At 39.2% G+C, this 24,434-nt stretch overlaps 1 non-coding gene across 1 annotated transcript; it reads right to left on the minus strand.

Moving 5' to 3' along the window:
* Positions 1-21,015: 21,015 nt before the first annotated feature.
* On the minus strand, positions 21,016-21,121 carry LOC121978798. Its single transcript, XR_006111145.1, has one exon. It is a non-coding gene; the product is annotated as a small nucleolar RNA R71 (small nucleolar RNA).
* Between the last annotated feature and the right edge of the window lie 3,313 nt (positions 21,122-24,434).

Below are 24,434 nucleotides of genomic sequence, written 5' to 3' on the forward strand. Positions count from 1 at the left end.
TTATTTGTGTGACCGAAAGAAAACCATCTATTAATTTGTCATAAAGATAGGTTGACAAGATAATAAAATTATAACCCTCCTCTTACAAATGTTGAGATTTTGTATACGTCCACACTATCGTGGCATACAAAATTCACGGTGTTTGAGAAAATTTTATTTGTCAGGTTGACAAGATAATAAAATTAATGGGTAAAACCCCTCTTACAAATGTTTGAATTTGTATACGTCCACACTATCATGGCATACAATATTCACGGTGTTTGAGGTAATTTTATTTGTCATAAAGATAGGTTGACAAGGTAATTAATGGGTATAACCCTCCTCTTACAAATGTTCAATTTTGTATACGTCCACACTATCGTGGCATGCAAAATTCACGGTGTTTGAGTTGTTGGTGAATTTAAATGATATTGTTTTGAGGAATCAATATTATTTTAAATTCAAAGTTTTGATCAAATATTTGATCAGAGATAAACCAACTATTAATTTTATTTGTCATAAAGTTAAGTTGATGAGATAATAAAATTAATGGATAAAATCGCCTCTTTGATTTTGTATACTTCCACATTATCGTGGCATACAAAATTCATGAGGATTTTAAGGTGTTAGTCTAGACCAAATATTTTTGTGATTCTTAGGATTTAAAATATTGGTCAATCCCCTAGCTGTTATACTATAGGATAGACTTAGTGGTCCCAATTATAATGATTGGAAATAAGACTTGGACATTAAGGTGGACTGTCTTCTTAGAACTAAGAACAATAAAGGTGTATTTTATTCATTAGTTATTACATGTTTAGTGGAGTTATCTATCGGTACCTGGTGTGTAGATACGGGAACCACTGATCATGTCTGCAATTTATTGCAGGGGTTCCAGAAAATCCGACAACTATATGAAAGGAAAATCACCGTCTACATGAGCATTGCTGCAAAAGTAGTAGCTGTTGCAGTGGGAGGTGTTTATCCTCTGAGAGGAATAAAACATGGATTTTTTGAAATTGTCTTTACGTACCAAGTTTAGAAAGAACTAGTTTTCAGTTTCTAAACTATTTAAAGAACTTGATATTCTACCTCTTTTAATAACAAAGTTGTTATCAAGAAAAAGAGGAAATTTATCTGTTCTGATACGTTGGTTGACAATTTAAAAATCTAATAACTCTCACAATGCAACAAATGGAAATTAATAACATATCTTCTAACTTTAATAAGAAGAAAGCAACCTTTGGAGATGAACCAATCATATCTTTGGCATCTAAGGCTAGGTTATATTAACTTGAGTAGGTTTTAAAGGATAATAACCAATGAACTCTTGGGTTCTTTGGTAGTGGAAATCTTTCCAACCTGTGAATCTTACTTGGAAGGAAAAATAACCAAGAAGCTTTTAAGTATAAGGGTATAGAGCCAAAGATGTGTTGGAATTGGTTCATTCTAATTTGTGTAGATCTATGACTATCCAGGAAAGAGGTGGTTTTGAATATTTCATCTATTTTATAGACAACTATTCAAAATATGGGTATATTTACTTGATGCGCCACTAGTCTAAGTGCTTTGATAAGTTCAAAGAGTATTAGGCTGATGTGGAGTAACGTCAAGGTAAAAGTATCAAGACACTATGCTGAGATCGTAGTGGCAAGTACCTCTTGGGAGAGTTTAAGAGTCACTTATCAAAAGTCGGGATTCAATCCCAACTAACTGCACCTGGTACACCCCAACAGAATGGTGTAGTAGAACGAAGGTATAGGACTCTTATGGAAATAGTTAGACCAATGATGAGTTATTCAGAATTACCAAAATTCATTTTGAGGATATACACTGGAAATGGAAGTGAACATAGTACCTTCTAAGTCAGAACTCTCTACTCCCATAGAATTGTAGAATGGACGTAAGCCTAGTCTGAAGCATATTCGGATTTAGGTGGTCTAGCACATGAGAGACACTGATAAGTTGGACAGGAGTTCACTTGTTTGTAGGTTATCCTAAAGAAACGAAAGGAGGTTTATAGTCCTAAAAATCAGAAGGTCATTGTTAGCACCAATGCATGATTTTTAGAAGAGGACTATGTAATAAATCATAAGCCCATAAGTAAATTTGTTCTTAAGGAAATAATAAAGAACACGTCTAATCTAGTACCAACTGTACAAGATGAAATATCACAAGAAACTGCAACACGTATCACAGATGATACCCAATTGCAGAAAGTGCCTCATCGTAGTGGAAGGGTTGTTAGGCAACCTAAAATATTCATGTTTTGGGAGAGTCTTTGGACTTGATCCCTGGTGTACATGAACCTAATTCCCAGACATATGACGAAGCACTCCAAGATAAAGATGCAGCATCTTTAAAAAGAGCAATGAATACAGAATTAGAATATATGTATTCTAATAAAGTCTGGGAGCTTGTAAAACCACCAAATGGTGTAAAATCCATTGGGTGTAAATAGGTCTACAATAGGAAAAGATGGATAGACAAGAAGGTGGAAACTTTCAAAGCAAGGCTTGTTGAAAAAGGAAACTTTTTCGCCGGTAGCCATGCTTAAGTCTATCCGGATTCTTTTATCTATAAGGACTATTAGATTTGGTAAGTGGAAGTCAGGCAACTTTCCTTAATAGAAGTCTTGAAGAAAATATCCATATAAAATAACCAGAAGGGTTCATCGCAAAGGGCAAAGAACATCTTGTGTGCAAGTTCAATCAGTCTATGGACTGAAGAAAAGCTTCAAGGTCTTGGTTCATCTGGTTTAATGAAGTAATCTAGACCTGTGGATTTATTCAGTGTCCAGATGAGTCTTGTGTATACAAGTAGTGTGATGGAAGCGTGGCGGTATTTCTTGTACTATACGTAGATGACATTTTTGGTAGTTGGAAACAATATCAAAGTGTTGTCTGAAGTAAGGGTATGGTTGTCCAAATAAAAGAACTTGGGAAAGTGCGCACATATTCTCAGGATCAAAGGGATCACAAGAAAAGATTGTTGTGCTTATCCCGAACTTCATACTATCCTAGCTCGTTAAAGCATGCAAGACTCCATGAAAGATTTTTCTACCTTTTGGACATGGAGAATCCTTATCTAAAAAGGATGTCTCTAAAGACATCAAAATAGATAAAGGACATGAAGGCAGTTCCTTATGCTTCGACTATCGGAAGCCTAAAGTATGTATACTATGAACGAGACTGGATATCTGTTTTGCCCAGAGCATAGTTAGCAGATATCGAAGTAACCCAGAACCGAGACACTAGACTGCTGTAAAGCATATATTAAAGTACCTTAGAGGGACTAGAGATTATATGCTAGTTTACTAGGCAAATGATTTGATCCCTGTGGGTAACAAGGATTTTGACTTCTAATCAGATAGGGACACTAGTAAGTTAACCTCGGGATTTTGTGTTTACTTTAGGAGGTAAAGCCATAACAATGGAGGAGTGTTAAGCATAGATGTTTTTCAGACTCCACCATAGAAGCTGAGCATGTAGCAGCCTCTGAGGCAGCCATAGTAGCTGTATGGCTCAAAACTTGATGATGGAGTTAGATGTGATTTCTGATTTGCCCAAAATTATTACAATGAATTGTGATAATAAGTGGTGCAGTAGCAAACTCAAAGGAACCATGAGTCCTTAAGGCAAGTAAACACAATAGAGTGTAAGTACTACCCAATACAAGACATCGTATAATGGAGGTGAAGTTGTTGCCACCTAGATTGCATCAGGTGATAACCTGTAGATCCTTTCACTAAGGTCCTTAAGGCAAGAGCTTTTGATGGGCATGATGAAGGGTTGGGAATCAGATGTATGGAAGTATTTATGGCAGCAAAGTCTTTTAGTATAAGTGGGAGATTGTTAGTGTAACAACCCAAATTTTCTCATTACGAGTCCTAATAGTGCTTCAAAATATTTAGAAATATTCTAGAGATTTTTAGGAATTTTTAGAGTATTTTTATGCATTTTTCGGAGTTCGTTTGGTATTTTTACCAAAAGAAAGACGTTTTAAAAAAATAAAGAGGTTCGGCTGAGGTTCGAACCCACGACCTCCGACCCGATCCGAGACTTAAGCGAAGCGTGATGACCAAGAACCCAGCAGGGTCGTGCTGATTAAAGAAGGAGCGTAAATAATTTAAGTAGTAGTTGATAACAGAATACTTGAGTTATAAAGGGAGAACTTAGGGATTATTTTCCAAAACCTAAACTTCTCCTCTCCTCTTCTCTCTCGCGTGCGACGACTGTTTGGGCGAAAAACGAAGAGGGAATTAGGGCATTCTCTCCGGCGACCGGCTTAGGGAGATCTCCGAGCGGTTTCACCACCATCACGATCCTCTCGTCGAGGAGAGCTTGTGGGCACGAAGAGGAGCCGCAATCTCGAGTTCTCCGAAACCCTAGCAGCCCTTTCGTTCGGTTGTGAGTCCAAGAAACCAAGGTAAGTGCTACTCACCTGCAGTAAGGGTAGTTTTGAGCTTTGATTTAGGTTTTCTTTTGGTTTACAGAACATGCTGTAGAGGACTTCGATTTCTAGGGGATTTAGGTTTCCCCTTTTTGTTTTCGAAACACGCTGTTAAGAATTGTGGTTTGCTAGGGATATGGTTTCCTTTTGGGCTTCGGATTATGCTATGCAAAATTGGGTTGCTGGAGGCTTAAGTGTAGCTTCGGGATTTGCTTTCTCCTTTGTATTTCTGCTGTAGCATGCTTAAAGATCTCTATTTCTCAATGAAAGTACAAGCTTTGAATAAGTTTCATATAGTTTTTAAGCTTCAGTAGGCTTTAGTTTGGAATGGCTATATGTAGCATTTTGGTTTCTTTTGTTTTCCTTATCGTGGCACTGAACAGGAGGTTGGTTCTCGGTTTGTGATTTCAATGGGTATGAATAAGTTCAGTTGTGGAAAGATTTAGTAGATCATTAGTAGTATAATTAGATGTGCAGCTTTGTTTTCTTTCCGTGGAACTTATTAGTAGGGATGGTTTGTGTGTTAACAATGATGTTAGTCTTTTAGTCATTTGTTATTCATAGTATGCAGAATTTTGATTAGCCTAGTATGCAGAATTTTGTTATCATAGTATGCAGAATTTTGATTAGCCTAGTATGCAGAATTTTATTATTCATAGTATGCAGAATTTTGATTAGTCTAGTATGCAGAATTTTGTCAGCATAGTATGCAAAATTTTAATTAGCATAGTATGCAGAATTTTGTTAGCATAGTATGTAGAATTTTGATTAGCATAATATGCAGATTTTTGTGGAGCTAGTATGCAGATTTTTGTTTAAGCATTACAATGTTAGAATTTGTTTAAACATTTCAGTTTTTTTTTTAAAAAAGAAGCATTCTTTTATTAGAAGTATTAACAAGTATAAGTATTTTACTTGAAGAGGCTAGTACCCGACTTCCGAGGTTGTCGTTAAACAAATCCAGGTGACTAATTTCGAGGTCTTGGCCCTGATAAGACCAAGGTCTTTACCCTCATAGGACTGGTGGCTCGCTACCCCAGTTGCTATTAGGGAGCGTGCAATGGTACTAAGCCTGGGCTCAAGAGATTATTATTTTCAAGTATAAAAGTATAAATTTTAAATAAGTGAAATAAGCTTCACATAAGTTTAAAATTCAGCAAATTTAGTTTCTTTTATGCTAGCATGCTATTTAGAATTTTCTTGCTGTTATTTGCTATTAGATGAGCAGCTTTACATGTTTAGTATTTCAGTATATTCACATGCATATTCGAGTTTTGTGAGTTAGATAGCGCTTACTAAGCAATTTTGCTTATAGTTGCATTTCCTCTTACTGTAGATAAAGGAAAGGAAAAGCTATAGCGAAGGAAGGCGACAAGGAGGTGCGGATGGATGTGTGATGTTTGGACTATGGAAGCCTTGGGATTTAGTTTAATAATTCATTAAGACTTTGTATTCAGTATATTGGAACCATTCTTTCATGTTGTTAGATTTGCTCATTGGATATGTTATGTTTAGAACTCTTCCTTTTAATTGCTATGCACATTGATTTATTATCTGAGTTGTATCATTGTTGCATGCTTGTGTAGATTCATATATATAGTTTCTAGCATGTTCAGATTTATGCATAGTTTTAGTTGTGAACGTATGCTTGAGTAGTATGTTTTCCACTGTTACATATTGTATGCTTTGAGTTTTGAGAGTTTTAAGCATAGATAATTTCATGTGAGCAACATTAGTTAAGATAAGTTAGTAGTCCAGTAGCGCTCCACCCTCACAGACTAGTAGTGAGGAGGGTGGGGTGTTACAAGTTGGTATCAGGGCAGTCCCCATTCTCCAGAATCACACATCAGCACCAGCCTTGCCGTCTTCAAGTAAGAAAGTGTTTTAAATTTTTTTTTAGTATGCTTTTCTTATTCTTTACAGTAAAGAGAAATTTTTAGAAGTATTTGATTATATGTGCAGAATAATGAGGTGTTTAGAAGTGCTTACTCATAAATGTTTAAAGTTAAGAATTTTGCTTAGTTTCCTCTCTCTACATAACTAGATGTCAAGAAGAGGATGTCCCCGTACACAAGAGAACGAAGAGCCCAGAACAACTGAACCAAATCTCTCTGAAGTTGTTGCTCAACTCCAGATACAAGTGGCAGAGCAGCAATAAGTGATCGTCAATCTGATGGCTAATCGACAGCCAGTTCCTCCCACTCCTCCATCTATCAATGTGGAGACTCCAGTGGTGACTGAGGTTCCACCAGCTGCCCTGGAAGTCCCCACAGCACCTAGAAGATAAGAAGCATACCTGATACAGTGGCTGAAGCTGAAGCCAGAAAGCTTCTTGGGCACGATTGAGCCCTGGGATGCTCAGGCTTGGTTCAAGACACTGGAGAGCACCATGGAGCTTCTTGACTGGCCAGAAGTCGAGAAGGTCAAGTGTGCCTCTTTCTGCCTATCTGGAGATGCTCGTATGTGGTGGGAGAGAGTTAAGAGCAGGAGAGCAATCAATCAGATGAGCTGGGCTGACTTCGAGACAGAGTTTTACGAAGAATTCTTCCGCCAACGGATCACCAATAACATTATGAGGAGTTTATAGAATTCAGACAAGGTGACCTACCAGTAGAAGAAGCAGTCAAGAGATTCAACAGACTAGCTCGTCTCTGCCCAGAGCTAGTAAGGACAGAGAAAGAATGAGTCAGACTGATGCTACGAATGCTGAGGTCAGAGATAACACTTAACGTGAGTAGTGGAACTCACCGACCACAGATTGGTGAAGAGCTGGTCAGCAGGACATTAGTCGCTGAGCACTATCTGAACAGCATCAAGGCACAACAAATGCAATTCAAGCCACTCAAGATAGAGGACAAGACAGTAGGGAGGCAGAAACCTCAGGCAAGTAAGCAACACTGGAAGGGTAAAGATAACAAGAGGAAACGGTGGAATACAGGAGGTAGCCAAAAGGGAGGTCCTACAGACAAGCAGGCTAAGTTCCCTCCTTATCCTAAATGTGGGAGAGTACATCCAGGAGCCTGTCTTTTGGGTATGACTGGATGTTATTCATGTGGTCAAGAAGGACATCTGGCTAAGGCATGTCCTAACAAACTCAAAGCACCTCAGCAACAGGCAGCGCAATAAAGGAGCAAGCCTCAGTTACACTACATGCCTGCAACTCTGGATGGACCTCAGCTCAGTCAAGGAAGGTTGGAAGCCCCACCAGTTTCAGCCAGTGCCAGAGTATTCTCCCTCACTAAAGAGGAAGCTGCTAGTGCCTCCACAGTCATAACAGGTCAAGTAGTTATTTTTCAGCATTTAGCTACTGCACTATTTGATACTGGGGTGACCCATTCTTTTATATCAGTACTCTTTGCCAAAGAATTTCAGATGCCTACAGAGAGCATGAACTCTAAGTTTTTAACGAGCCTACCTTCTGGGGAAGTCATGGAGTCCAACCAGTGGCTTCGGGCTGTACCAGTCAGAATTTCAGACCGAGAGTTATATGTTGATCTAGTAGTCCTTGCGATACAAGATTTCGATGTCATTCTGGGTATGGATTTCCTCAGTAAGTATAGTGCTTCAGTGGACTACCGTAAAAGGAAAGTGAAATTCAGCCCAGAAGGTGAACCATCCTTTGAGTTCACGGGAGTGCCGAAGAGGAAGACCCAAAAATTCCTTTCTTCCCTCACAGCTCACCAGATGTTAGCAAAAGGGTGTACTGGTTTTCTTGCATACATTGTGAATGTAGAAGAACAAGAAAGACCCAAGTAGGAAGATGTTCGGGTAGTCTGTGAGTATCCAGAGGTATTTCCAGAAGAGCTACCTGGACTACCTCCCAACAGAGAAGTGGAATTTGAAATTGAGTTGGTTCTTGGTACTGGTCCAATTTCAAAAGCTCCGTACCGAATGTCTCCAGCAGAACTGAAAGAGCTACAAGAACAACTCCAGGAGCTACTTGACAAAGGCTTCATCCGTCCCAGTCATTCACCATGGGGAGCTTCGGTGTTGTTCGTCAAGAAGAAAGATGGATCTATGCAGATGTGTATAGATTATAGAGCGCTGAACAAAGTAACAATTAGGAACAAGTACCCTCTTCCCAGAATAGATGATCTATTTGATCAGTTAAAGGGGGCAACAATGTTCTCTAAGATAGATCTGCGCTCTGGGTACCACCAGTTGAAAGTGAAAGAAAGTGATATACCCAGAACAACTTTCAGGACCAGATACGGACACTACGAGTTTGTAGTCATGCCTTTTGGACTGACTAATGCACCTGCGATCTTCATGGACTTAATGAACAGAGTGTTCAGAGAATACCTTGACAAGTTTGTCATCGTGTTCATCGACGACATTCTGATCTATTCAAGAACACCAGAGGAGCATGACACGCACTTGAGAATAGTAATGCAGACCCTTCAGCAAAAGCAGCTTTATGCTAAATTCTCAAAGTGTGAGTTCTGGTTAGAGCAGGTGACATTTCTAGGTCACATCATTTCTAAAGAAGGTATTCAAGTGGATCCTGCCAAGATAGAAGCGGTCAATAACTGGAGTAGGCCCAAGAACGCCAGGGAGATCAGAAGCTTCCTTGGTTTAGCTAGGTATTACAGAAAGTTCGTGGAGGACTTTTCCAGGATAGCCTCTCCACTAATAGCCGTCACTAGGAAGAACAAGAAGTTTGAATGGTCAGACAAATGTGAGCAAAGTTTCCAAGTATTGAAGAAGAGATTGACCAGTGCTCCTATTCTAACTGTTCCAGAGAGTGACAAGAGTTTTGACATCTACAGTGATGCTTCCAAGATGGGCCTCGGAGCTGTTCTCATGCAGGAAGGGAAAGTTATAGCTTATGCTTCCAGACAACTCAAAGATTATGAGAAGAAGTACCCCACTCATGATCTTGAGTTGGTAACTGTGGTCTTTGCACTAAAACTCTGGCGACATTATTTGTATGGAGTTCAGTGCAGAATCTTCACCAACCATCAGTGCTTGAAGTATTTCTTTACTTAGAAAGACTTAAACATGAGACAGCGCAGGTGGCTAGAGTTGGTTAAAGATTATGATTGTGAAATCCTTTACCACCCAGGTAAAGCTAACAAAGTGGCGGATGCACTAAGTCGAAAGTCCAGTGCAACTCTGATGTCCTTGTCATCATTAGCACTTCCACTACAGAAGGAATTGTCAGATTTTGGAGTCGAAATTGTTTATGGGAAACTCTCTGCATTGACCTTAGAGTCAACCTTGCTTTAGGATATACAGAGAAAGCAAAGTGAAGATCCAGATATCCAGAAGATCAAGCAAGGGATACAAAAAGAAGAAAATTCAGAGTTTCGAGTATCAGACAGTAGAATCCTTTATCAGGGGAGTCGTCTTTGTGCCCCCAATGATGAAGAATTAAGAAGGAAGATTCTGGAAGAAGCTCATAGCACACCATACTCCATGCATCCTGGTTCCACCAAGATGTATCAAGATTTGAAGAAGAGATTCTGGTGGTCTGGACTCAAGAGAGATGTTGCAAAATATGTCAGTACCTACCTGACATGCTAGAGAGTCAAAGAAGAACACCAGAGACCAGGAGGAGTTCTACAGCCTCTTCCAATACCAGAGTGGAAGTGGGAAAAATATCCATGAACTTTATAACAGGTCTTCCAAGAACAACTAATGGATATGATGCGATATGGGTGATAGTGGACAGCTTGACCAAGTCTGCCCATTTTCTAGCCATCAAGGTGTCCCACTCTATAGAGCAATTGGCACAGCTATATGTTAAGGAAGTGATCAGACTTCATGGAGTTCCGAAGTCGATTGTTTTTGATAGGGATGGGCGTTTCACCTCTCATTTTTGGGAGTGTGTTCAGAATGCACTAGGCACCAAACTCAAGTTCAGCACAACCTTCCATCCCCAGACTGATGGACAGATAGAACGAGTAAATCAGATTTTAGAAGATATGCTCAGGGCTTGTGCATTAGATTTTAAAGGTAGTTGGTGCAAGTATCTGTACTTAGCTGAATTCGCTTACAACAATAGCTACCAGGCCACTATCAAGATGTCACCTTATGAGGCACTGTATGGCCGAAAGTGTAGATCACCTATATGCTGGTTGGAGGCTAGAGAAAGAAAAGAGATAGGATCAGAATTGGGCAGGCAGACCGAGATGATAGAAGAAATCACACAGGCTATCCAGAAGATTAGACAGAGGATTGAGACTGCCCAGAGCAGACAGAAAAGTTATGCTGACATTCGTCGTAGGCCACTTGAATTCCATGTAAGGGATTCAGTCTTTCTCAAGGTTGCTTCAATGAAGGGAGTGATGAGATTTGGCAAGAAGGGCAAGTTAAGTCCCCGCTACGTAGGACCCTATCTGATCACAGAGAGAATTGGGAAAGTAGCTTACAAGCTGGACTTACCACAGGACATGTCGGCAATACATAATGTATTTCATGTCTCCATGCTAAAGAAGTGTCTCCACGACCCTAGCCAAGTGATTCAGCCTCAGTCAGTGCAGATCCAGGAGGATCTTAGCTATGAGAGAAGAACCTACACAGATAGTGGACAGAGAAGTTAAGAGGCTAAGGAACAAAGAAGTACCACTAGTGAAGGTCATCTGGCAGAATCAGAAGCACGAGGAAGTTACTTGGGAGCGTGAGGACAGCATGAGACAGAAATATCTAGAGTTATTCTAAGTTCGAGGATGAACTTTTTATAAGGTATGGGAAATTGTAACAACACAAATTTCCTCATTACGAGTCCTAATAGTGCTTAAAAATATTTAGAAATGCTTTAGAAATATTCTAGAGATTTCTAGGAATTTTTAGAGTATTTTATGCAATTTTTGGAGTTCGTTTGGTATTTTTACCGAAAGAAAGAAGTTTTTAAAAAAATAAAGAGGTTCGGCTGAGGTTTGAACCCGCGACCTCCGACCCGATCCGAGACTTAAGCGAAGCGTGATGACCAAGAACCCAGCAGGGCCGTGCTGATTAAAGAAGGAGCGTAAATAATTTAAGTAGTAGTTGATAACAGAATACTCGAGTTATAAAGGGAGAACTTAGGGATTATTTTCCAAAACCTAAACATCTCTCCTCTTCTCTCTCGCGTGCAATGGCTGTTTGGGCGAAAAATGAAGAGGGAATTAGGGCTTTCTCTCCGGCGATTGGCTTAGGGAGATCTCCGAGCGGTTTCACCACCATCACGATCCTCTCGTCGAGGAGAGCTTGTGGGCATGAAGAGGAGCCGCAATCTCGAGTTCTCCGAAACCCTAGCAGCCCTTTCGTTCGGTTGTGAGTCCAAGAAACCAAGGTAAGTGCTACTCACCTGCAGTAAGGGTAGTTTTGAGCTTTGATTTAGGTTTTCTTTTGGTTTACAGAACATGCTGTAGAGGACTTCGGTTTCTAGGGGATTTAGGTTTCCCCTTTTTGTTTTCGAAACACGCTGTTAAGAATTGTGGTTTGCTAGGGATATGGTTTCCTTTTGGGCTTCGGATTATGCTATGCAGAATTGGGTTGCTGGAGGCTTAAGTGTAGCTTCGGGATTTGCTTTCTCCTTTGTATTTGTGCTGTAGCATGCTTAAAGATCTCTATTTCTCAATGAAAGTACAAGCTTTGAATAAGTTTATATAGTTTTTAAGCTTCAGTAGGCTTTAGTTTGGAATGGCTATGTGTAGCATTTTGGTTTCTTTTGTTTTCCTTACCGTGACATTGAACAGGAGGTTGGTTCTCAGTTTGTAATTTCAATGGGTATGTGTAACGACCCAACTTTCCCTATTTCGAGTTCTAAATGTCCTTAAAAAAATATTTGGAAATGCTTTTAAAATATTCTAGAGATTTTTAGGAATTTTTAGAGTATTTTTATGGAATTTTCTGAGGTCGTTTAGTATTGTTTCTGAATGAAACAAATTTTGAAAAAAAAAATGTCCCATGCGAGGTTCGACCCGTAAACCTCGGACAAGTTGTAAGTCGTAAGCGGAACGTGATAACTTAGTGATCAAGCAAGTATTTCGTGAACAAATAGGAACTGAATTAGTATTAAGTAGTTATAGGAGCCGGTAATAAGCAAGGGTATAAAGGATAAGTTAAAGAGTTTCGGGATTTATTTTTCCCGAACCCCTAATTCCGTTTCTCCATTCCTCCTCACGCGCGACAATTTCGCTGTTCGGGCGAAAACGAAGACGACAAGCCTAGGGCTTTGTCTCCGGTGGCCGGTGAGCACCTTTTCCGGTAAGATCTTCACACCTTCGTGATCCCCTCGTCGAGAAGAACAAGTAGATACAAAGAGATCGCTGAGGAAACAACTTCTCCGCAAACCCTAGAAGTTTCCCGTCGGCTGTAAGTCCAAGAAAACCTAAGGTAAGTGCTACTCACCTGCAGTAGGAGTAGTTCCACGACTTTGCTTTCTTCTTGGCTTCCTCGCCGAGCATGAATAGTCACCCCTTTTGAGCTTTCCGATTAGATCGCTTTACCTATGTGTTTAGCATGCCATTCGGTTTTGCCTTGTTAATTCCGAGCATGAATAGCCTTACTGGGAGCGTACTGTTAGACTTATCATGCTTTAGAAGTTCTGTTTTCTTCCTTTACTTTCACAGCAAGATTTAGTGGGTTAGAGCATTACAACTGGATTTCCTGGTTAGGTTAAGAAGCCAGAATAGACCTGGTTTTAAGCATCGCAATTGTGAATCCTTTTGTTGTCATTTTAGCATTTCGGGCAAGGACAACCTTACATTAAGCATTTTAGCTTTGAACTTGCAGCTTTAGATGTTCCTTTAGCAATTACAATTTGGTTTCCTTGTTCCCCACTGATTACGAACAACCATCTATGTAGTATCAGAAGCTTATTGATTGAAGCTATAATATGTTGTTGTTATTATTTTTAATTAGCATGTTAGTATTGTTAATAGATCTAGATTTGTTAGTAAAGTTATAATATGTTGTGTTTTTAATTAGCATGTTTATCTTTAGTTTTTTTTTAGCTTATGTTGTTCTTTCGGAGTTTCAGTACATGCATCATGTGAAACAAATTCTGTTTTAGACTCCTGTTACTTGTTGAGCATGATTAGCATTAATTCTAGCTTTATGGCTTCACCTTTAGCATTTATTCAAGGTTATGAGAGATTAGAAGTAAAGGAAAGACCAAAGTCTTGATAGGAAAAGATAACAAGTAATTTAAAGTAAGAGGCTAGTACCCGACTTCCAAGGTTGTTGTTAAACAAATCCAGGTGACCAATTCCAAGGTCTTGGCCCTGGTAAGACCAAGGTCTTTACCCTCATAGGATTGATGGCTCGCTACCTCAGTCGCTATTAGGGAGCGCGCATTGGTACTAAGTCTGGGCCCAAGAGATTAATATTCTAAAGTATAAGAAGTATAAGTTTAATAGAGGGTTAAGTTCTAACAAGTTGAGACCCTTTTATTGCTATTAGATGGGCAAGAACAGTCCTTTGTTTAAAGCATGCAGTGTAGTTTTCTTGCAATTCAACTAACATGAGTGGTTGTATATCTTAGCACTTCGATTTCTTATTTACCTTGCTAATTGCACAAGCATGAATAGCTTTATTTTAAGCATGCAGCTGGATTTCTGTTACTGCTGAGTTTGCAGTTTTGTTCGGAATTTTTGTACTTATGCATTTTTGAGTTTTGTGAGATAGATTAGTACTTACTAAGCTTTTTTCTTATAGTTTCCATTTCCTCCTACTGCAGATAAAGGAAAAGGGAAAGTGATATAAAGGAAGGCGACAAGGAGAATGCTTGATGGGTGTGTGATGCTGAGCCATGGAAGCTTGGGACCTAACTAAGAGTTTAATTAGATTCTCTATTTCAAATTATTAGAGAAATTAGAGAAATTAGAGATCTGTTATTAGCTTAATTGCATTGCTTGAACCTGAAAATGCCTCTTAGTACTACTGAATTGTTTACTTGCCTTTGCTATTTATGTTGCCTGCTGGAATTCTTGCTGAAGTTTCCCTTTACTGCTGGAAAGTTTTTATCTTGCTAGAATTGAAATGCTGGAAACGTACATTAGCATTCCTTGGAGAGATAAGCATCTTGTATTCGGCTGGAATCTGTGATTTCTGGTTTTACTGGAAATCTTGAAGTTCGGCTGGAATTGATTTTCTGGGCTGCTGAAAAAGGGGATTTTGATTGCTGTAGTGGAGTTTATGTTAGTTAGAGCCCTAGAGCCAATCATTTGATGATTGTATGGACTCATGTATATCATATTCTTGTATATATATTAAGGCATTTGGTTTTTGGTTATTATGCTTATTTGTATTAGTGCCAGATAAAATAAGTATAGTAACGTCCTTGAGTAGAAGGTTCTTACCTATATCAATCGATTGGTTGAATCGATAGTGAGATGATATAGGGAACACTACTCTAATTCATTCCTAGTCGAGTATTAACATTCAGGGACAATGTTAATACAATAAGACTAGCATGTAGGTCAGCTCGATGACTTGATCTCACAAGTCATGGATATAGAGATATCAAGCTGACACATGGGTATGCATTAGAGAATGTATACTGAATGACCCTCCATGAGAAAGTTGTTGGAGCAATCCCAATGGTCCGTGGGACCATGTGTTTTGGTGTTTGGGCAAAGGGTTTAAGTTAGGTTTACACTCGTTATTTGATATGTGTACTTGAGTTGTGCAGGACTGCAGGTGACACATGTGACTCAGGTTGACGGCTTCGGGTCCGGTGAAGGATGGAGCATCCGAGGGACCATGGACAAGGCAGCAAGGACAAGGGCCGAGGGAAGCGACTTCGAGGTATACGCGAAGGATGGCATTGGGGACGAGCCGCGGGCTTGGATGCATCCGAGGGACGAGAGCCAAAGGAAGTAGGCTTGAAGGCAAGAGGTCAAGGCTGCAAAGAAGAGTCAAATGAGTCGTGAGGGTACGAGTGCACGAGAGATTGTACTCGGAGTAAAATCCTAGTTTTAGGGTTTTACTGTAGCGGCACTGTAGCAGTTACTGTAGCGTACTGTAGCAGTCGACTGGTGTATGGACCAGTCGACTGATGCACTGTAGCAGAGCCGTTGAGATAGCCGTTGGGCTGGCACCAGTCGACTGGTGCAAGGACCAGTCGACTGGTAACGGGCAAATCAGGTTCTGATTTGTTCCAAACTCTATAAGAAGGAGCTTGGTATGGCCGGCCAAGGCGACGAAATTAGACTTGGTTAAGGTCTAATTAGTATTCTACAAGTGCTCAAGTGTTTGTGGAATCCAAGAGGTCTTGGTGTGTTGTGGTGAGGTTTCTCCACCCACAAGGAGCGACTTGAGATAGCCGGAGTTTGCCGGGGGCTAATCCACCGACGGATAGGGATCGTCCACCTTACGGACAGCCGTGGAGTAGGAGCATCATCTCCGAACCACGTTAAACGAACGTGTTATTGGTTTGCTAGTTCTTTTCTTTGTCTTTAGCTTTTGTATTCGTTATTAGTATTTGTATTTCCGCTTGCGCACTAACGAATACGTAGGAAGCGAGTATTTGGGGGTGCCGTCTATCCAACCCCCCTTCAAGCCGGCCACCGATCCTCCAACAAAAGTATCATGGATCGTTATATGAGTGTCATATACTTTCTCATGTGGCTATTAGTATGACTATTAGTCCTTAGACCTGAAGTCACCATGGATCCCTACATAAGGAGTTATGTACTTTGGTTTCGTCAAACGTCACCCGTAACTGGGTGGACTATAAAGGCGATTACTGGGTATGTAACGAATTATGCAGAGGGATGTGAGTGATGTAGATGGGATCTATCCCTCCTATATGATGGGAGTGACATCGATATTCTTGATAGAGTAAGACCACGAAGTGTATGGCCATACCCAAATGAGTCAATATGAGATATTGAGCTCATTTGATTGAGTGAGTCTACTTGGAGTTCAAGATTTAGATTGATCATAGGATGACACGGTCTATGTCTCACATTGATCAATCTAGATGTCTAGGATAGAAGGACACTTGTCATATATTGTGAGGAGTCACAATTAGTAGTCACAAGGTGATGTTGGATCTCGACATTTCTTGTAACTTGGGTAGCAATGATGTATTGCTAGATGTCGCTCATTGCTTATGTTTCTAAAGGAGTTTAGAAACATTGCCAACATTACAAGAACCTATTGGGTCACACACAAAGAACAAGTGGATGGAGATTAGGTTCATATGATGAACCAATTGGATTAGGTTCATATGATGCACCAAAGATTGGATTCAAATTAGACTTGTTGAGTTAGACTCAATTAGATTCAATTGTTGAATGAGTCTAATTTAAATTTGATTCATTGAGTCAATTTATATTAATGAATTGAGATTCATTAAATTGAAATTGACTTGAATCAAAGGTTGGATTTAACTCAACAAGGAAGACAATTGGTCAAGTTTGACTTGACCAAGTAGAAGTTGAAACATCAAGTTTGACTTGATGTGTTGCCACATCATAAGGATGACTCATCCTTGCCACATCACATGCCACCTCATGGAGGTTACAACACTTCCCATTCCATTTAATGTGGCCGGCCACATTAAATGAGGGAGTTATGTGTGTGGCCGGCCACACTAAAGGATGAGTTGTTTTTCATTTAGTGGGTATTGATGTGTGGTAATTGTATCATCTTCTTCCTAGTTTTCTTCCTCCTTCTTGCTGCTGTTGCCGTGACTTCCATGGTGAGGAGAAGGTGGTTGAGTGAATCCAAGAGCAAAGGAAGAGTGAAGGTCACAAAGGAAGGATACTACTAGTGAGTGTATAAGATTTGTTTTTGTACCTTCTTCTTTTCTTTCTTTCCAATCCCATTCGAGAGCTCTAGAAAGTGCTAGCACACTTGGGGCTCTCTTCTCCATCCTTTGAGTGTGAGAGACACTCCTTGTTCGTGTGGATATCATTAGAGGAGTGTCTACATTGACACTCTCGAGATCCGGCGTACCGTTGGACGAGCTGGATTTGCGAGGGCACGCATCGAAGGTAAAATGTTTTTCCTTGTAGATCTACTGTAGATCAAAGTATTAAAACTCGTACTCATGTTTTTCCGGAAATTTTCCTTGCACGGATCTACGGCTTTGGGTGATTCGGGGTTTCCGCGACGCGAAAAGCGGTTTTCGCGGCCCGAAAAACCCAACAGTTTATAAGCATGCAAGTGCAGATATTTTTATGTTGCCGGTTTAGTGATAAATTGCATGCTCATTTTAGCTCCAATTCTAACATGCTGTAGTTGCTGTAAATTACATGCTGTTTGTAGCCGAAATTATTTAGTTGCTAAGAAATTGCAGTGAGAATGTTTCAATCGCAAGTATGATAGTTACCATTTTCTTGCATGTATGCTAGCTGTTGACAAGTAGAGGTATTAGTTTTCTATAATTCTCTTGATAGCAATTGCCATGTATGCTTGATATGAAGTGTAGTAAGAACTAAAATCAGTGATGGAGTTTTATGCTCAGATTTCTTTTCCGCAAATTTTAAATATTACTGATATTAGAGTAAGTAATACCAGTTAAGTAGAGTGATCAGTTAAGTAGGGGTCACCCTCAGAGTAGTAGTAAGGAGGGTGGCCGCTACAGTATGAATAAGTTCAGTTGTGGAAAGATTCAGTAGATCATTAGTAGTATAATTAGATGTGCAGCTTTGTTTTCTTTCCGTGGAACTTATTTGTAGAGATGGTTTGTGTGTTAACCATGATGTTAGTCTTTTAGTCATTTGTTATTCATAGTATGCAGAATTTTGATTAGCCTAGTATGCAGAATTTTGTTATCATAGTATGCAGAATTTTGATTAGCCTAGTATGCAGAATTTTTTTATTTATAGTATGCAGAATTTTGATTAGCCTAGTATGCAGAATTTTGTCAGCATAGTATGCAAAATTTTGATTAGCATAGTATGTAGAATTTTGTTAGCATAGTATGCAGAATTTTGAATAGCATAATATGCAGATTTTTGTGGAGCTAGTATGCAGATTTTTGTTTAAGCATTACAATGTTAGAATTTGTTTAAACATTTCAGTTTTTTTTGTAAAAAAGAAGCACTCTTTTATTAGAAGTATTAACAAGTATAAGTATTTTACTTAAAGAGGCTAGTAGCCGACTTCCGAGGTTGTCGTTAAACAAATCCAGGTGACCAATTCCGAGGTCTTGGCCCTGGTAAGTGATGTGCGTAGATTATATACTCTTTTATGCATGTTTTTACGCACATTTACATACTTTGAGCATGCTTGATCTATGCATTTTTATACTTCCAGCTTTCCTTTTAGCATATTTACTCTTTTGGTTCGGAGATCTGCTTTTTGTGCATTTTCTGTACACAGGAGTCGATTTGGTGAAGAATCTACATCTTTGGGCATGCATTGGAGGAAACGAAGGGAGAAAGCACCGGGCCGTGTACCTCACACGGCCATGCACTGGGATGGAGCTCGGGCCGTGTGGAGTTTGGCACTAACAGAAGAGGAAGATGACATGGCCGTGTGAACCTCGCACGGCCGTGTCAAGATTTGAAGCCAACCAGAGCAGAAGCCTTACATGGCCGTGTGGATCTACACGGCCGTGTGAGACTTCCAGAGACCAAGCAGGCTGTGGCCGTGTGCACCACACGGCCGTGTAGCATTTCCAGAGAGCAGGCCGTGCAGTTTTGGCAGAGAGGGAACTGGACATGGCCGTGTGAATCTCACACGGCCGTGTCACGGGGCCGTGTGGCGCCCGATTCCCTCCTCTATTTAAACCCTTCTTCATGAATTGAAAGGGGATCTCTCCCCCTTTGGGAGAAAGCAAGATTTGGTGGTTTCCTCCCACTCTTGGGAGGATTTCTGGGCGATTCTTAGGGAGATCTCGACGATTTTGACTCTGGAGCGAGGATTGGATCCGAAGATAAGGCTTCTTCGTAGATAAGTTTTCTCTTTTCCCCTCTTCTTGTTTTCTTGGATTGGGGATTCAAAGAATGCTTGTAATCTCTATTCTTTCGGGTTTTCTTCCTCGATTCATGGAGTAGATCTTGTAATCTAGGATTAAGGGAGTATTTGTATGATGGATTAATGTAATCTCTTATGGATTTGCCATTTTCTTGTTTCAATGACATTATCTTGCTTGTATCAATTATATCTTGAATGATTGATGGTGGTTTGTGCTTAATTCTCATTCTTGATTGATTGTTTGGATATCTTATGGACTTGGTAAGGATAAACTCTCACTCGATCATCCGAGGGATCCACGTGACAGGTGCAAGCCCGTGTAAGGACGTTTGAGGGATAATCTTGAAGAGGAAATAGGAATATTCAAGAGAGTAGGATGGATTCTATGATTAGCTTCTTGTATCTTTATAGATTAATAAGGTGTGGGCTTCTATGTTGATATCCGAGGAAGGCATAGTAATAGGTGCGCTTCTGTGTAAGGACAACGTAGGTTCATGTCTAATTAATCCTATTTAGATACATTTCTCAGTCCTTAGCCGGTTGTCTATCGCAAGAGGGAACCGGCAACTTTCTACATGCTTGGCAATTGAGGAATAAGAATTGGTGAACCATTTACATTCAAGAAATCTTACAAAGAAACCGAAACTCCTAGAATCTCCCTTTATCATAACCCAAAACACTAAACTCTTGTTTGTTGATCTCTAATATTAGATTTGTTTACCTTTACTTTGCTTTTGAAACGATTGGATAGTTGTTTAGCTAATTCGCATTGAGACATTTCTAGTGCTTATTCCAGTCCCTGTGGATACGATAATCTTTTATATTACTTGCGACATTTCCGTACACTTGCGGAGCGTAACAAGTTTTTGGCGCCGTTGCCGGGGACTGCGCTATAACATTAGGAATTATCAATTGAGTTAGACTAAACATAACTTTTCTTTTTTTCTTTTGATTTGCATAGTTATAACTAATTGTTAGAATTCTGTTTTCGTAAGTTTTTCCTTTCTTGAATAACATTCTCGACAACTCTTTTTGTTGGAATTCTAATTCTAATTCTAACTTTGCATTTTTGATTTCTAGTACTCTAATCTAACTTTTCTCTGTTTTCTCTTTTGATCTTGTTTCTTTCTTCTTTTCTTTTGTAAACATATCTTGAAATTTTTAGCATATGAATTATTCTTGACATTTTTCTTTTTTCTTTTATCTTTTCTTTCTTGTTTTCATTATGCACTTTCTTCCTTGCAATTTAAATTCTGCATTTGCTTTCTTGCTTTTCATATTGCATTTTATTTCTTGTTTTTGATTCTTGATAATTTTCTTTTTCTTCTTGAATATCCATGAGCACTAACATGTCAAGCAGGCCCATGAGAAATTTTTCTACACCCTTTTCTGCAAGATTTTTATCTCCCATTGTGCAACCTCAAATTGAAGCAGAAAGTTTCTAACTAGACCCAGAGATAATTTTCATGATACAAGGTCACAAATTTGGAGGAGAAGTATCAGAAAGTCCTTATCTGCATCTTGAAACATTTTTAGAGATTTGTGATTTGGTGAAATGTGAAGGAGTATCAGCAAATGCAGTTCGATTGATGACATTTCCTTTCAGTATCAAGGATAAAGCAAGAACTTGGCTATATTCTCTCTATCCTCAAAGCATCACAAGTTGGGAACAATTGGAGAAGCAATTTCTGAATCATTTTTTCCCTCCAAGTAGAACGGTGTATATGAGGAATTGCATAACAAATTTTTCTCAGGCATATGGAGAATCATTATTTGAAGCATGGGATAGATTCAAGAGTCTTCAAAGACAGTGCCCTCATCATGGTTTTGAAAAATGGTTGATTTTGCACATATTCTATGGGGGAATTTCTTTCCCAGACAAGACATTATTGGATTCATCAGCTGGAGGTTCTTTTATGGACAAAAGTGTAGATGAAGCTTATTCGTTAATTGATCAAGTGACATTGAACCTCCATGAATGGTCGAACAAAAGTTGGATGGAATTTCCCTCAGATATTCAAGAAGTGCAAGCCATAAATGTAAGAGAGCCTGTCAAACAAAATGAAATTCAACCACCTAAAAATGTTGAAATTCACAAGTCACAGAGTGAGGAGTTCAAACATTTGGGGGCAAAGCTTGATAGTATTGTTTCAAAATGGTTTAAAGAAGATCCCCCTCCTACACAGTCAAGATCCAATGAAAAGTGTGATGATGTTGGGTTGAGAAGTGGAAAAAATCATGAAGAACTTCTGAAGAACGACATGTTTAGAATTGAGGAGAAGAATAATAGAAGATCACAAGAACTCAGTTCCATTTCTCTGGGAAGTTCCCAAAGGCCAGAAGTACCTTTCCCTCAACGATTAATCACACCAACATTAGATAAGCAAGTTGGACCTCCTCCAAAAGCTCAAAGGGAATTTGGGAAAAAGGGAGTTCAGTCTTTCCCAGGACCTTCACTAAGGGTTCCTTTTCCACAAAGGTTAGTGGGGTCAATGAAAATAAAGACTTCAAATCCTGTGACACTAATATGGTTGAGTGTAGATTTTTGAATATATATGAAGATGAAGATTTTTCAGATGAGGATTTTATTGATAATGTAGTGGTAAATAAGTTTTCAGATCTATCTCAAAATTTTATAAGGTGTTATAGTGACATCGAATTTTCAGATGATGAATGTGATGTGGTAGATCAACTTAAAACTGCAAGTGAAGTTATTGATCCTCTTGTTATTGATTCTCCTATTGAGGACATAGATGTTGGTTTATTTTTTGATGTATGTGTTGATGATGATGATATGGAAGAATGTGTAGGGAGCTGTGTTGTGGAAGCAGCATCTCAAGGATCACCACCTTTGTCAAGACAACCCTTAGAGGTTTTAAGAATTGATCATGTTGTGGAACAATGTGTAGGGACTTATACAGAGCTAGTAGAGTCTCGAGAATCACCATCATTGATATCATCAACACCTAAGCTAGAGCCAGAACCATCATTTGATTCAGAGGAAGTCACATCTATATGTTTAGAAATTTCAGGTATTTCTCAACAAAGTAAGGTTAGTATTTCTTGTGATCTTTTGGAAAACTTTATGGAGGTACCTATAATTGACTTTGTTGGATGTGATTCAGTTTTTATTACTTATTCATCTTATCTTGATATGGTTCTAGCTCTATACTATATAACATGCTTGTGGGAGATTTGTTTTTCTTTTGGATGTGCAAATTTCACATGGGCCAATAATTGGAAGCTCAATCTGAACCGTCTTCGACCACCTGAAAAAATTTCCAAGAAGACGAAGATGAAGAGAGTTATACTTTACTTTGTAGCTCCTTTGATGAAAGCTCCCTCCATAATAAGAGCCCTTGGTAGGAGGGTTCTAAAATATCTTACCCCTCCAAGAGCAAGATTTAGATGAATCTAATGAGGTGGTCGAGCTAATGACCTTAAACAAGCGCTTCTTGGGAGGCAACCCAAGTTCATTTTCCTTATTTTCTTTTATGTCTTTAGTTCTCTCTTTATAATAAACATGTATCCTCTACTTAATTTTTCTTGTCTATCTTATTGTTGTAGAATTCAAAGTTGTGGAGGAATGTGAGTATTGGATGGAGGAGTATCTTTAAAAACATGAACGTCAACCATTTGGAGCTCATCACTTGGTAACTTCTTTTAAAATCTCCTCCACATTGTTTTTAGTTTTCATTGGGACAATGAAAAATTTAAGTCTGGGGGGATGCATTAGATGCATTTGATTTGCTTTGTTTGTTTTTGTTTTTGCTTATGTCTTGCATTGTGTTTTGATTTTTTGTGGCATACATCTTGAGAACATCAAAACTTCACTTATATGCTTTCTTGGATTCAAGTGAAATGTTAGCACGATTATTGGCTTGATTCATGATGTTCGAATGATGCTAGTAGTAAACTTTGTGTAGTTCTTTTTTCTATCTTGGGAAGCATTAATAAGCTAAGAATCTTATTGTGATGAGTTTTAGTTTTGGTTCAACCTTAAGGATTTTATCTTCACTACACTTGTGCTTGATGCTTGAATAGTTGATGTCATTGAAATAGTCATGATTCATCTTGTTTGCTTAGTACTTGGTTTCCATGGTGATTTCTCAACTTTCATTTTGGTTACTGGATGAGGCTCAAATCATTAAAGCTCATTTGGAAAAATCAAAATATCCCAACATGTGTGCTAAAAGTACATTTATGAATAAGTTTTGCACAATGCAAACACTTATAAAAAAAAAAAAACACAATAAGGGATATAAAAAACAGTTGTCATGAGTGGAATCTAGCAAGTCACCCCTTTGAGACCGAGTTAGGTTACTGGGGAAATGACTGTTTAGCTTCTCTTGAGATTGAGCACACCTTTGAGACCTTGGGTTAGTTGAGAAATATGAACCAAGTGAATGGTAAGTAAGTGCCTATCACTGGTTACTTGTCTTTCACTGGAAACATTAGGAATTCAAATTTGATGACGACTTGACTAGGACATGGATTGAAACTTGAAGGGTGTTGAGTTACTTTTACACTGCGCACAAGATTCTTATGCTTGAACCATACTTTACTTGTTTCCATGATCATGCTTGTTAATGAAACTTTTTGATAGAATTAGGAAAGTGCACTGGGTTTTATGAATGTATTGTAGAACATATGAATTTAGACTGCAGCATTTTGCTTGAGGACAAGCAAAGGTTTAAGTCTGGGGGTGTGATGTGCGTAGATTATATACTCTTTTATGCATGTTTTTACGCACATTTACATACTTTAAGCATGCTTGATCTATGCATTTTTATACTTCCAGCTTTCCTTTTAGCATATTTACTCTTTTGGTTCGGAGATCTGCTTTTTGTGCATTTTCTGTACACAGGAGTCAATTTGGTGAAGAATCTACATCTTTGGGCATGCATTGGAGGAAACGAAGGGAGAAAGCACCGGGCCGTGTACCTCACACGGCCATGCACTGGGATGGAGCTCGGGCCGTGTGGAGTTTGGCACTAACAGAAGAGGAAGATGACATGGCCGTGTGAACCTCGCACGGCCGTGTCAAGATTTGAAGCCAACCAGAGCAGAAGCCTTACACGGCCGTGTGGATCTACACGGCCGTGTGAGACTTCCAGAGACCAAGCAGGCTGTGGCCGTGT

Source organism: Zingiber officinale, chromosome 4B (genome assembly GCF_018446385.1).
Source record: "Zingiber officinale cultivar Zhangliang chromosome 4B, Zo_v1.1, whole genome shotgun sequence".
In the NCBI taxonomy this organism is placed as follows: domain Eukaryota; kingdom Viridiplantae; phylum Streptophyta; class Magnoliopsida; order Zingiberales; family Zingiberaceae; genus Zingiber; species Zingiber officinale.